The sequence below is a fragment of the Typopeltis vanoorti genome, chromosome 19, assembly GCF_054136105.1.
Source record: "Typopeltis vanoorti isolate ZY-2024b chromosome 19, IOZ_Tvanoo_1.0, whole genome shotgun sequence".
NCBI classification, from domain to species: Eukaryota; Metazoa; Arthropoda; class Arachnida; order Uropygi; family Thelyphonidae; genus Typopeltis; species Typopeltis vanoorti.
Window position 1 is genome coordinate 24023816 of NC_143567.1, and position 12395 is coordinate 24036210.

The following is a 12395-nucleotide window of genomic DNA, read 5'->3' on the forward strand; positions in this document are numbered from 1 at the left end:
TATCACTTCACGATGACTTGAAGAAATTAAACGAGCGAAAAAATAAAAATATTTAGAAATTCAGTGCAGCCTATTGAGGATTTTACATTCTTGAAAAGAAATAGCAGAATGTATCACCTAGATCCTCTGTCACAACTCGGATGTTGTGGATGTGGGTGTGTGTGTGGGGGGGAGTTGTTGTGTAAAGATTCGAAGCGGATACCTAATTATGTGGCGTGAGAACCTGATGAAGAAATTAAAGATCAATGAAGTGATAGGAGATTGCACGACAATTGCACGTAACACAAAATCACTTTTTCGCGATGACACCTACGACTTGATGGACGCATGTTTAAATTAATCATCATTTCTAATGCAATTCCCTCACAAGATACAGTAGCGTAGGTAGCAATCTTTTAGATCTAAAGGTTTATGAGGAATTTATTGAGATCGCAAGTTCTATGGAAACTTTTATGAGTTAAATACTTAACTTCATTCCAGAAGAAAATCCTCTTTCATGTAAGCGAAACACTGAATAATTCTAGAAATGTCCATCCTCCGAAAAAAAAAATGTCGTCGGTGATTAGAATGAAACCTACAAAGTTTATTCGGATTGTAATGTAATGCAAGGTGATCAAGATTAAAGTAGCCCTTAGTAATGCCTCGTGGAGCGCCAATCTAGTGATCCAAATGCTGAGAAAATTTGCAGAAATACATTAAGTTGTCGTTGAAGACACTGTGCATAGGATGCAGTTTGTGGCATGCAGGAAATGGCAGCACATTTGAACAGTATATCCCGTGAATGAATATTGGAATTGAATAAAAATGTGTTATTTTGCTTGTGTCACTTTTCTGCGTGCACATACAGAACAACTCCTACATGTACATTTGGTACATCATACAGTGCTCCCGGTAGTAAAATTTCGAAATATTATTTTTTTTTTCAGACCTTGCTTTCGCATGAAGCACACTGTACTCTTGTAACGTTTAGCGGCATTTGGATAACTTGACTGTGCTCCACAGGGCCAGACAATGCACAGGCTTTTGTCCCCGAACAGTAGTCAATGCGTGCTTGAGGAATGTGGGAACGTTTCTAACACCACGAATTCTAGGTTTCTATGCGTGTTTTCTATTGATAAGTTAGTCAATCACGTAGGTATCCGTTTTCCTTTTCTGTTCTACTCGAGGAACAAAGATTTTTAACTTGGAGTGTTCTAAAAATCGGCTGTAGAGCTCACACAGTATCAGAACAAAACGACAAATCTGCTTTGGGCTAATCAAGTGAAGTCAACTGTCTACCACACTCTCACACTGATGCTGCTTAAATTCATTAATTATGGGATCGATAACAATGGATGGTAATCGTTGGTGACGAGTAGAATGAACCCCGAGCTACTTCAACTTTCCTAAAGTTTCTTAGGCCTATAAAGAGCTGGGCCTACTCTCTTTGGAGAATGACAAAGTGTTAGAGAATTATCATTACCTGACACCCCCATGGAGTTCAAGGAATATTCGTCGGAGGGCACTCCACACAACTCACCAAGTCCACTATTTAATCCTCTATGTACTCATATATATATATATATATATATATGCAACAGAACTTTGGCAAACATTCCACTCATTCATCACTTTCCAGCAAAAAAATCCAGTCCTAATATCGCTGCTAATTCCACTCTGGCCACTATTCTCTGTTCATAAAATTTCTTGTATTAATTTTGTAAAAATCCTTCAGTAATTTGTATTATCTCTCAGTCATATCACACATCTTTAATGAAATAAAGTAATTAGCAACCAGCTCGTGCCCCTTCACCGGACTCTCACACCTAGTAATTTTAACATTATCTATGTTAACTAATGCTCTACCCAATTTAGCATCATCGAAAAACAACTGAATACTTCCTCTCAGATCCTGTGTCCAGTATCATTAGTGTAGAAATTAAATAGTAGCGGTCCATGTGCATTTTAATGTTTCCTCAGTCATTAGTCACAGGCCATCTACTCGATTCTACTTCTAAATAAACTACTTTCTGATATCTCTCCATTAACCACATTCTTATTCACTTCACCAACTTTACATCTATTTCCATGTGTTGCAATTTATTGATTAGAATTCCATGCGGTATGTTTCCATAATATTTTGCAAAGTCCAGCAAAATCACGGTAAGGAAATAATAATCTGGCCAACGCATTTCTTGCAGTATTAAAAAACGTGAGCAACTTTCAGAGGCGTGGCCTACCCTTCAGGAAACCATATTACCATCTATACAGTGTCCCATTTCTCTCTATCAATTGCTGTATTTTTGTCTTGTCCAACTTCTCCAATACCTTGACAACGACCACTGCTATGCTGATCGGTTGATAATTTGCTACATAACTCTTGAAGCATCCTTTATGCAATGTATAAATTTACCCCTCTTTCAACCACCCACCACTTTGGGACTAACTCAGAACTCCTTGGATGAAATGACGTGATCAAATGCACTGACATTTCCCTAGTGCTTTCTCGTAAAATTCGAGTTGGTATAATATCTAATTCCATAGCATAATTCACTTCAAGTTTCTGTAATATGCTATGCACCTCCCGTTCATTTACCGTAATTCCCATGTATTTTTTTTTTGCCTCTCTCGCTATTGCAATATCTCCACCTGGGTAATATTCTCTTGCAAAGGGTTCGTCTAGCAATTCTACTATTTCGAATGATTTAGTTACCTCCCTACCATCTGCATTCATTAAAATCATTCTGCCATAAGCTTTCTTCCTTTTAATTGCAACATCCCGAAAGAATTCTTTAGGATTATCTTTGGCCTGCACTGCTAATTTCCTTTCATACGCTGCTTTTGCCGTTATTACCACACCGGTTAATGTCCTCAATGTCCTCAACAAAGTTTTCTTCTTGTTGTTTTTTTTTTTTTGTAGCTCGAGCTAAATGATGATATTCATTCATTTTACTCCCTTGATTTATTTATTGAATTCTACTAGGTATGCAATCTGCTATTACTTCCCTCAAGCACTCCTTCACCACTTCCCAAGCAATACGCGCGCGCACACACACACACACACACACACACACACACACACACACACACACACACACACACACACACACATTGAAGAATCCATTGATTTAGCTACCTCTCAAGTCTAGATCATGTAATCACTAACCAACTGGTGGCAATGTGGTCATACTGTATTTTTTATAGACAAATTCTTTGTTGGAATTGTTAGTAAATTTTATCGCATGCTGTATCAAGTAATTTTTGTTTAATAACTGCATAAATTCGATTTCCTTCCATCAGTATATTCCTCCTCCTTCCAATTTATGTGTCAATAGTTCAAGTTTCCTATAATAAAGATTACCTGCGCTGTGAATTTCACTTAATACTAATTTAGGTACATACTGTGGACGAAAACACAAACACGTGACCAACCTTCCCACGAAGTGTAGGTCACAAGCATAATGAGAACTTAGCTGAAATGCAATTATCAACACACAGTATTCTGCTTTATTTCTTCTGATCAAAGTTTCTTAGTTTGTAATAACCCGAGCTCAACTCGACAATTAACCGCATGTATAGTCCTTCAAGGTGTCAAAATAATAATAATAATAATAATTGTTTTTATTATTTTTAAATATTTTTTATAGTCGAATAATTACATATATACGAGGGCTGTCCAGAAACTAAGTTCCGATAAGCTGTCAGAGAAACAAAAACATATTCACAAAAAAAAAAAAAAAAAAATACTGTATTGGAAATTAAAGTAGACATCTTTCACTACTTTTCTACATAATGTCCGCCATTGTTCAGGCACTTATCACAACGAGGCACCAAGCGTACCTTCGTCGTAGAAGAAAAGCTCAAATTCCGTTTTCTTCTTGGCTTCGATGCCTGTGACGCAAACAACGTATTGATTGCTTCTTTTACCTCCTCGTTGTCTTGAAACTGCCGGCCACAAAGGAAAGATTTCAGATGTTCGAATAGGTGAACGTCGCTTGGCGCGAGGTCAGGACTATATATGGGGATGATAGCATTGTTCCCAGCCGAAGGTGGAGAGAAGTTGTTGCGTCACGCCGGCCGTGGGTGGGCGGGCGTTATCATGAATCAAAACAACGCCCCTGGTAAGCATGCCACGTCGTTTATTCTGGATCGCACGACGCACTTTCTTAAAGGTTTGGCAGTACATAGTCGCGTTGATTGTGGAGCCTTCACCCAAGAAGTCTACCAGAAAAATTTCTTGTCTGTCCTAAAACACACTGCACATTATTTTCCAAGTAGAAACAGTTGTCTTCAATTTCGTCTCGACTGCTGATGAGGTATGCCAGCAATCCATGGACTGTTGTTTGGATTCAGGGGTTGCGTGCGACACCCAAGTCTCGTCTCCAGTGACAAGTCTGCTCAGGAAAGCATTCCCATCCTCATGGTAGCGTGTCAGGAAATCCAACGCACTGCCGATTCACTTTGTGATGTTCTGTAAGCAACTTCGGCATCCAGACTGCACACAATTTCTGATAATTCATTTTCTCCGACACAATTTCATGAAGACATGAACGTGAAACTTCTGGAAATTGCAGCGAGAGTGACGTCATAGTGAATCCCCTATTCTGTCGAATCTTCTCTTCAACTGAACGCGCCAAATAGTCAGTCTATAAAGACTTTCGCCCGCTCCGTTTATCATCGTGCACACACCTGTGCTTCCTTCATTGAAAAGTCTTACTCATCTTCGTACCATTGAATCACTCATTGCGTGTTCTCCATAAACCTCAATAACTTGCCGATGAATTTCTCTTGCTTTACCGTTTCTCTCATTCAAGAAAGGGACAACTGAACTAATTTCACATGCGGCGGGCTATTCGATTTTCTTAAACGTTATAAACACACACCACGAAGCGAATGCATTGCGAGAATGACTGAAATGGCACCAAAGCCTTTCTAACGAATCAACAAACTTAGTACGAATGCGCATCATTGCGATCACAGTGCTGTCGTGAAAATATTTCAAAACGGAACTTACTTTCTGGACGTCCCTCGTACAATGAGCAAAATTGAGTTGAATTCCAACATCTTTTTTTTTTTTAATCGGTAACGAAGTGCTGCATACATTTTCTATTTTTTACAATAATTGTGATATTTCATTAAATTAATAAATTAAATTCAGTAATAATTAAATTGTTTTCTTATATATTTTTATTTAATTAATTAAAAATAATTTTAATTATAAAACAAAATACCTTATTCACGTTATCATAAGATAATTACAAAGAGAATGTTAATAATAATTAAACAAAGAAGGGCGAAATTGGATTTTTTTTGACAGTAACAAGGATTACATCAGAGAGAATATTTATATTTACAATGAAACATACTATACTTATTGTATACAGTACAAAGGTTCACTAGAAACTGAAGAGTACATTAATTTTTTTATAAATATGAATGTGCAAATTTTAATTAGATAAATATTTGTCGATAATACTTTTATATGCATGAGCAGAAATGTGCATGCAATACAATAAACAATACAGAAATATAACACAAATTCAATAATAATAATAATAATAATAATAATACAATTTTATATAAATATCCATATGTTTTGCATTTTGTCATTTGTATTTACATTTTAATAGATTTTTTATATTAAATGTTTAATACGGATATTTTACAACATATAATTTAATAATAATGATAATAATAATAAGCCACCATTAATATAAAAGTTCGTTTATTTGATTACCGGGTATCTACATATTTAATATTAAAATATCTTTGTTGCATTTTTCATCACGAAAAAGAATCTCTCTCTCTCTCTCACACACACACACACACACACAGAAACAAAGGAGAAGCAGTGCTTTGATTAGAAAGAAACGCTATTTATTATTTCGGAATTTATTAGTGATATATCATTATACAAGAAGGCTGCATTAGACTGCATAATCAATGCTCTTAGGGCCAACCACGGCTTCATCCCTCATTTACATATTCCGTGGAATTAGAACTGAACAACTCTCATCAAAAGTCCGCATATATTGACAGCGAGGGGTTGAAGCAGTTGGGACAATTTTAAAAACCAAAACGCCCACTTAGCATTAGTGGAGATGACAAGAAACCCTGTAAGCAATCTTATTATCGCAGGATTGGAAATAAAGATCCCGAGGATGAAGGTGCATACTGAAATAGCAAGAAACCAAAATGAGTGGTACAATTGCCTAAAGAAGGGAATATAAACGAACTGCAGAAAGAAGTTTCCAAAAGTACCCGAAATCAGCCATAAAGTACAGAAGAAATAAGCCTAAACTTATGGAATAAGGAATGAAACATCTAGAAATTAATCAACAAGAAAACAATTTTTACCAAGTACCAGAAACAGTCCGGCTGAAAATAGACGTCATTTAACTACGTTTACGATAGCAACCGGAAGACGAAGATAATATATACATAGATTCATATTTCGGAATCGTTGTTAATCCATGTTATCCATTTTTCCACCGCTGTTGATCACCTGCACTATGACTGCAGCTAATGGACTCTATTCGGATTAAAAACATTTTTGAAAAAAAATATTTTTTCATAAGAAATTCAACTGATAATTATACAACAAATTAAAATTTATCTGAGCATCGTTAACACAGCGTAATTTCATAATGACAACTTTGCAGGACTTTATTAACTATCCTAACCAGACTATTAAGTTAACTGTTCCAAAAAAAAAAAAATAAATAAAAAAAAAAAAAAAAAAAAAAAATATATATATATATATATATATATATATATATATATATATATATATATATATATATATATATATATATAAGAAGGTATCATGAACCGAAAATGATTCAACTAATCGCACACTAAACCTAGCTAATTCTTGCTGCAACGGTATGCAAAAATAGAGCATTCCAATAAAATTCATTATTTATGGTACGCTCTCTCTCTCTCTCCAAAATATGAAATTTAAAACACAAAATAAAAGCAATTAAATATTTATTATTAAATTCAGGCAGGGAATGTATTCGCTTTATGTTAAAATATAAATATCTGTTCCGAATGCTGGGAACAGGATCTCAATTCTAAAGTAAAAATTTCGATTCCATCTTAAAACTTGCATCTCACAAAATACCTGAAGTATATACAAGAGTTATGGGATAAATGGGAAAACGCATATATTAAGGTGCGTAAACATCATTTGCTTTCAATATTAGATGAGATAAGCTGAGAATTCTGGCATGTACAAATTTAACGCTGCTACGAAACGGCACACAACGTTTAACATTCTCGCGAAGTGTAATCACACAAACATAACAAAATGGCTGAACTTAATAATGATAAGCATGGTTTCTTTGTTCAATATCTTCACTTGGAACACACATTAACACGAAACTCGAATTGTTAGAATCATCCCATCATTACTGAAATGAATAATTTATTTTTTATTAATTAAGTGTCTTATATATTATTTTCATTAGAATAATTTTAATCACGACACAGCACCTACATTATTAATTATACTCGTGCTTGCAAAACTGATTACGCATTTATCGTAAACATTGGTTCAGAAACTAAATGAGGAAAACATCTTATACATACCTACTCTCCATAAAAGAGTGGTTTTCTTCTTTAAAAGGAAAATTTCCTTTCTTCTTCTTTAGGAACACAATAAAACAACATCAGCAACGGTTAAATAAATTAACCTTAATTAACTTTTATTAAGAGAGTGGGATTTAGCCTTCACTATTTATGTTGTTGCTACTGTTTATGTATGGGATGTAGGCATTGGATGCTAGTGATTTTTGATGTTTATATTAGTGTTAATGGTTTCTTAACTTTGTTGGTATATTTTCCAGAGTTCGTTTTTTAATGTTCTGTAGTTATCTACGTGTGTTAACTTCCTTGGTAGGTTGTTGAGTTGCGTGGGTATCTGATATGATCTCACAAAAGAACCGTATGAGATGTTGAAGGATGTGGGGATGTAGAGAGTTGTTGTAGGTCGTGTTATACGATATGTGTCTCTGTTATTTCGATAGGTGTTGTTGAAGTAATTCCTTGTTAATGTCATGTAGTGTTTCAGGTTTTTAATGCCCAGAATTCTGTGTATCGCCATGTGCTTGTCGGATATTGGTTGTTGCGTGTAAGGTGTCCAGATCACTGTTGACACGATTTTCCTGTGTAATGTTTCTAATTTTGTTAGGTGGCTGTTTGATGTATTTGCATAGACTGTTATTCGGTATCTGAGTAGGGATTCGCAGATACCGTGATTTAGGAGTTTTTTATGTTGTTTGGTATAATGTCTTTAACTTGGAAGAGTTTTGCTGCGATAATCCGGAGTTTGGTGCGTAGGTATTCTATATGTTTTGTCCATTTAAGGTAGGAATCTATATAGAGACCGAGGTATTTTGCGTATGTTACAGGTTTGATTTCGGAACATTGGCAGGTATTTTTGTCGTTAATGCAGCGGTATGTGTGACAATATATCGATAGTGATGCAGAGCGTATGATTCTTGGGTTGTGTATTATCAACATCAATAATAATAATAATAATAATAATAATAATAATGAATTGAGTTATATATTCACTTATTATATTATATAGTCATATGCTACATAGCAATAATATTGCATACTAATATTCATATATTACATAATAAAAATAATAATAATATCATTATTATTACGACACATCCAGTGAGGGTACCTACTTTACAACTCTGTCTCCACCGCTTATAATCCACCAACTACAATGAACCCCAACTACTATCATCATTTACACCCCCCCCACTACCGCCCACCACCACCAGCATTAGTATTTTCACTGACAATCACAAACATCCAGGACCACGGCGGGATTCGAACTCAGAGCCTTTATTAGGAACGTTCAGTAATTTTAATTTTAAAATTATTTTAATTTTAAAATTATTTTAATTTTCTTCGATGCCATAAATACTTCATTTTTTGTTCATTTTAAATAATGTGAATAAAAAACCGAGAACGTTTATAAAAAATAAATATTTTCGAGTGTATGTGTGTGTGTATGCAGGGCTGTACTTTGCTCCAGTACATTGGTGCACGAGGCTCTCCTAAGGGCCACGAAACTTTAGGCCAATTTAAGGGCCCCCAGAGCATTCTAGCGCCTCGAGCCCCGCCGGCTTCAGGAAAAGTGTAACTATGGCCCTCTGTGTGTGTGTGTGTGTGTGTGTGTGTGTGTGTGTGTGTGTGTGTGTGTGTGTGTGTGTGTGTGTGTGTGTGTGTGTGTGTGTGTGCGCGCGCGCGCGTGCACGCACGCCTAATTTATGCACAGGATAAAGTAAAGTAACATAAATGATATATTTATGAGAATGAGATGGTGGTAATATTAGTAGTAAAATGAGATCATTGTAACAGAGTAATCCTACTGACAGAGTAATACTAAGCTGGAGTCGGCATTTCTGAATAGATTGGGATTAACACAACTTTTTTTTCTGTTAGTGATTGTCGCTATGGTTACTATAATTTATGTGATATTAATATCAACTTGTGCAGTACTAAGTGCGTTGATACAATTTTCACTATTCGCGTATTAATGTTCTGTAACTGTTTAGATGGTATACACTCTATGGCAGGTTGTTGTGTTGTTGAGTAGTGTGGGTATGAGATGCTCAACCATGGCTGCTCCATATAAATTGTTATGTACCTGTTGTAAAGGGGATTGTAGTTGACTATGCTATACGATACGTCTATGTTATTACAGTAATCGTTATTGCTTTGATTTTTTATGCTCATGATTTTGTTTTGATAGGTTTAGATGCTCGGTGGTGTGTATATTGAGCAATTTTTCGGTAGCGTTATCTAAATTTAATAAGTGACTGTTTTCTGTGTTTGTGATATACAGGGATATCGTACTTGAGCATTATGTCACAAATTCCGTGATTTTTTTTTTACCTTGATTGATATCATGGTTTTTTACTTGGACAAGTTTTGCAGCAATAGCGTGTAGCTTGTGATCCTGGTATTTTTAATGTTTAGTTCATTTCCCGTAGCTGTCTATGCATAAACCGAGGTATTTAGCGTGTTTTACGAATATGATTTCGGAAAAGTGGCAACTTTCAATGTTACTGCAATGGAATTTTTGACTTATATATCGTCAGCGGTGTAGAGCGATGATTCTTAGGTTCTGTATGATCACCATTTGCATTTAAGTGTTGTTTACTATAACTGAATTATGGTGGATATTTTGTTTAGATCATGTTGGTTTGCTTTGGAGAGTACAGCGTTAATATCTGTGGACTATTAGTTGTGCTGTGTCGTCTGCATATTGATATATTTGGCTTTGCAAAACCAAGTTTTGAATGACGTTTGTAATTAAGAAGACTTTGAATGGTGGTATCAATCTTTCAGTTTACCGCAAACCTACCAATACAGGACGTTATTTGCATTTCACTTCCTGCCACCACATTTCTCAGAAACGTAGTATTGTACAGATGTTGAAGAACCGTGCCTCTCTCCTTACAACAGATCAACAAGACCTCCAGGAAGAACTATCCCTGATATCCACCAACCTTACCATGAATGGATTTCCTAGAAGACTCATCCGCAAGATACTTTTCTCTGAACCCCGACAAAGAAAACAAGATGATATACGTTATATTTCTACCATCGTCATTCCATACTTAGGGACAGTTTCCAATAAGATTGCTAGACTTCTTAGACCACATAAAATAAGAGTGGCCTTTAAATCCACAGAAACGATTAGACAATTCTTAAGATCTCCAAAAGATAGCCATCCTTTCTCCAAATATGCTAGAGTTTATAGCATACCCTTCTCATGCGGCTTGAATTACATCGGCCAAACTTTAAGGAGCCTTGAAATTAGACAAAACGAACATATGGGTGACATCAATAATAACAGAGAAGAAAAATCGGGGTTAGCTTTTCATTTCTCAAGAACGAACCATACCATAGAGTGGGATAGAAGCACAATTCCTTACATGGAGGAGGACTTCCACTCCTGAATTTTTAAGGAGGCCACAACAGTTGTCCGCTGTATACAAAACCTTAACAGGAACCAAAGACTAATCTTGCCCGTGATCTGGAAGACCCTTATTAGATCCTTCAACTCGCCAGAACTGAATTATAGTGCCAACTATAGAACGTTCCTAAATAACCACAAGTGATATCATGCACGCTCTATGCATGTATTGTACGCGCTCTATTCTTTGTTTAATATAATTGGAATCGGTTGTTTATAGTTCGTAACAGTTTTTTCTTTTTAGTGCCTTACATCAGTTATGTACCCTGAAGATGCCAACAGCCTTAGTTGGTGAAACTAGTTGGTATAACTTAGTTGTTTATTATATGCACTTGATCAATTTAACCCCATTAAAAGTCTTTCCAGAGCTTTTTGGTCAAGAATATTAAACGTGTTTTAACATGATCTTCTCTTATTAAACCCATGATGCTCACTGAAAAGTAATCGATATTGGATATATCCGTCTTTGCACAACACCCTTGTACAAAGGAATTACCGTTTTCACTTTTGTGTTATGCTAATGTTAACGTTCCCCGTTCTGAGAGAAATTATATCGCCTGGTGAAAGGAATAGCCGGTTAAGCTGAGCATCTTTTTAGCACACGGACTGATATCTCATCGGTTGCTATTGCAGAATTCTTATTTGGTTTGTTCGACAGCGCTTATTCCTCCTCCTCATATACATGAATTCTTCACACAGTAAAGAGATAGTAGCGAGCAAACTGTTGCATGCGCCAGATTAAAAGCTTTTGGCTTTAGTTGAACAATTGCTTTTGCATTTGTCACCAGTACGCCATCTGCATTCACTAGAGGTTACTTTCATATTCATTCTTTCTTTTACTTGCAGCATATCGATAGAATTTTTGTGAGTTGTCTTTAGCACGCAGAGCCAGTTTCCTTTCATACTCAGGCTTTGCTTTCCCCACAATAGTTGTGAATATTCTAGCCTGTAAATTTATAATTATAATTATAAATTATAATTTATAATTTTCAAAGGACATCACCCTTATGCATGCGATATTATTTTCACAACATCCTTTTCTTAGGACTCTCTTGCTTAATAAGATTACACATCCATTTTCCTCTTACCCCATTTATTATTTGAACTCTCGGGACACTTTCTGATATTGCAAAAGTTAAGTATTTTTGCAAATGTTTCCCATGAAATGTTGATATTCTTCCCATTCAACAACCCTAGCGGAGAACCCAGCATACTCCTTAGTTAATAATAATTTCCTGCTGCTTAGTTCGACATGGAACCTTTTCGGAATGGACCATTCATAAACTTAGCTCCTCCTAGAAATAATATAATAGGCATTATTATTCCCGTATGCTCACAAAGAAAGAGAAATTTAAACAAATGCCTAAAATGATGCAATAAAAGTAAATTTAAATAAGCTGAGAGCGGT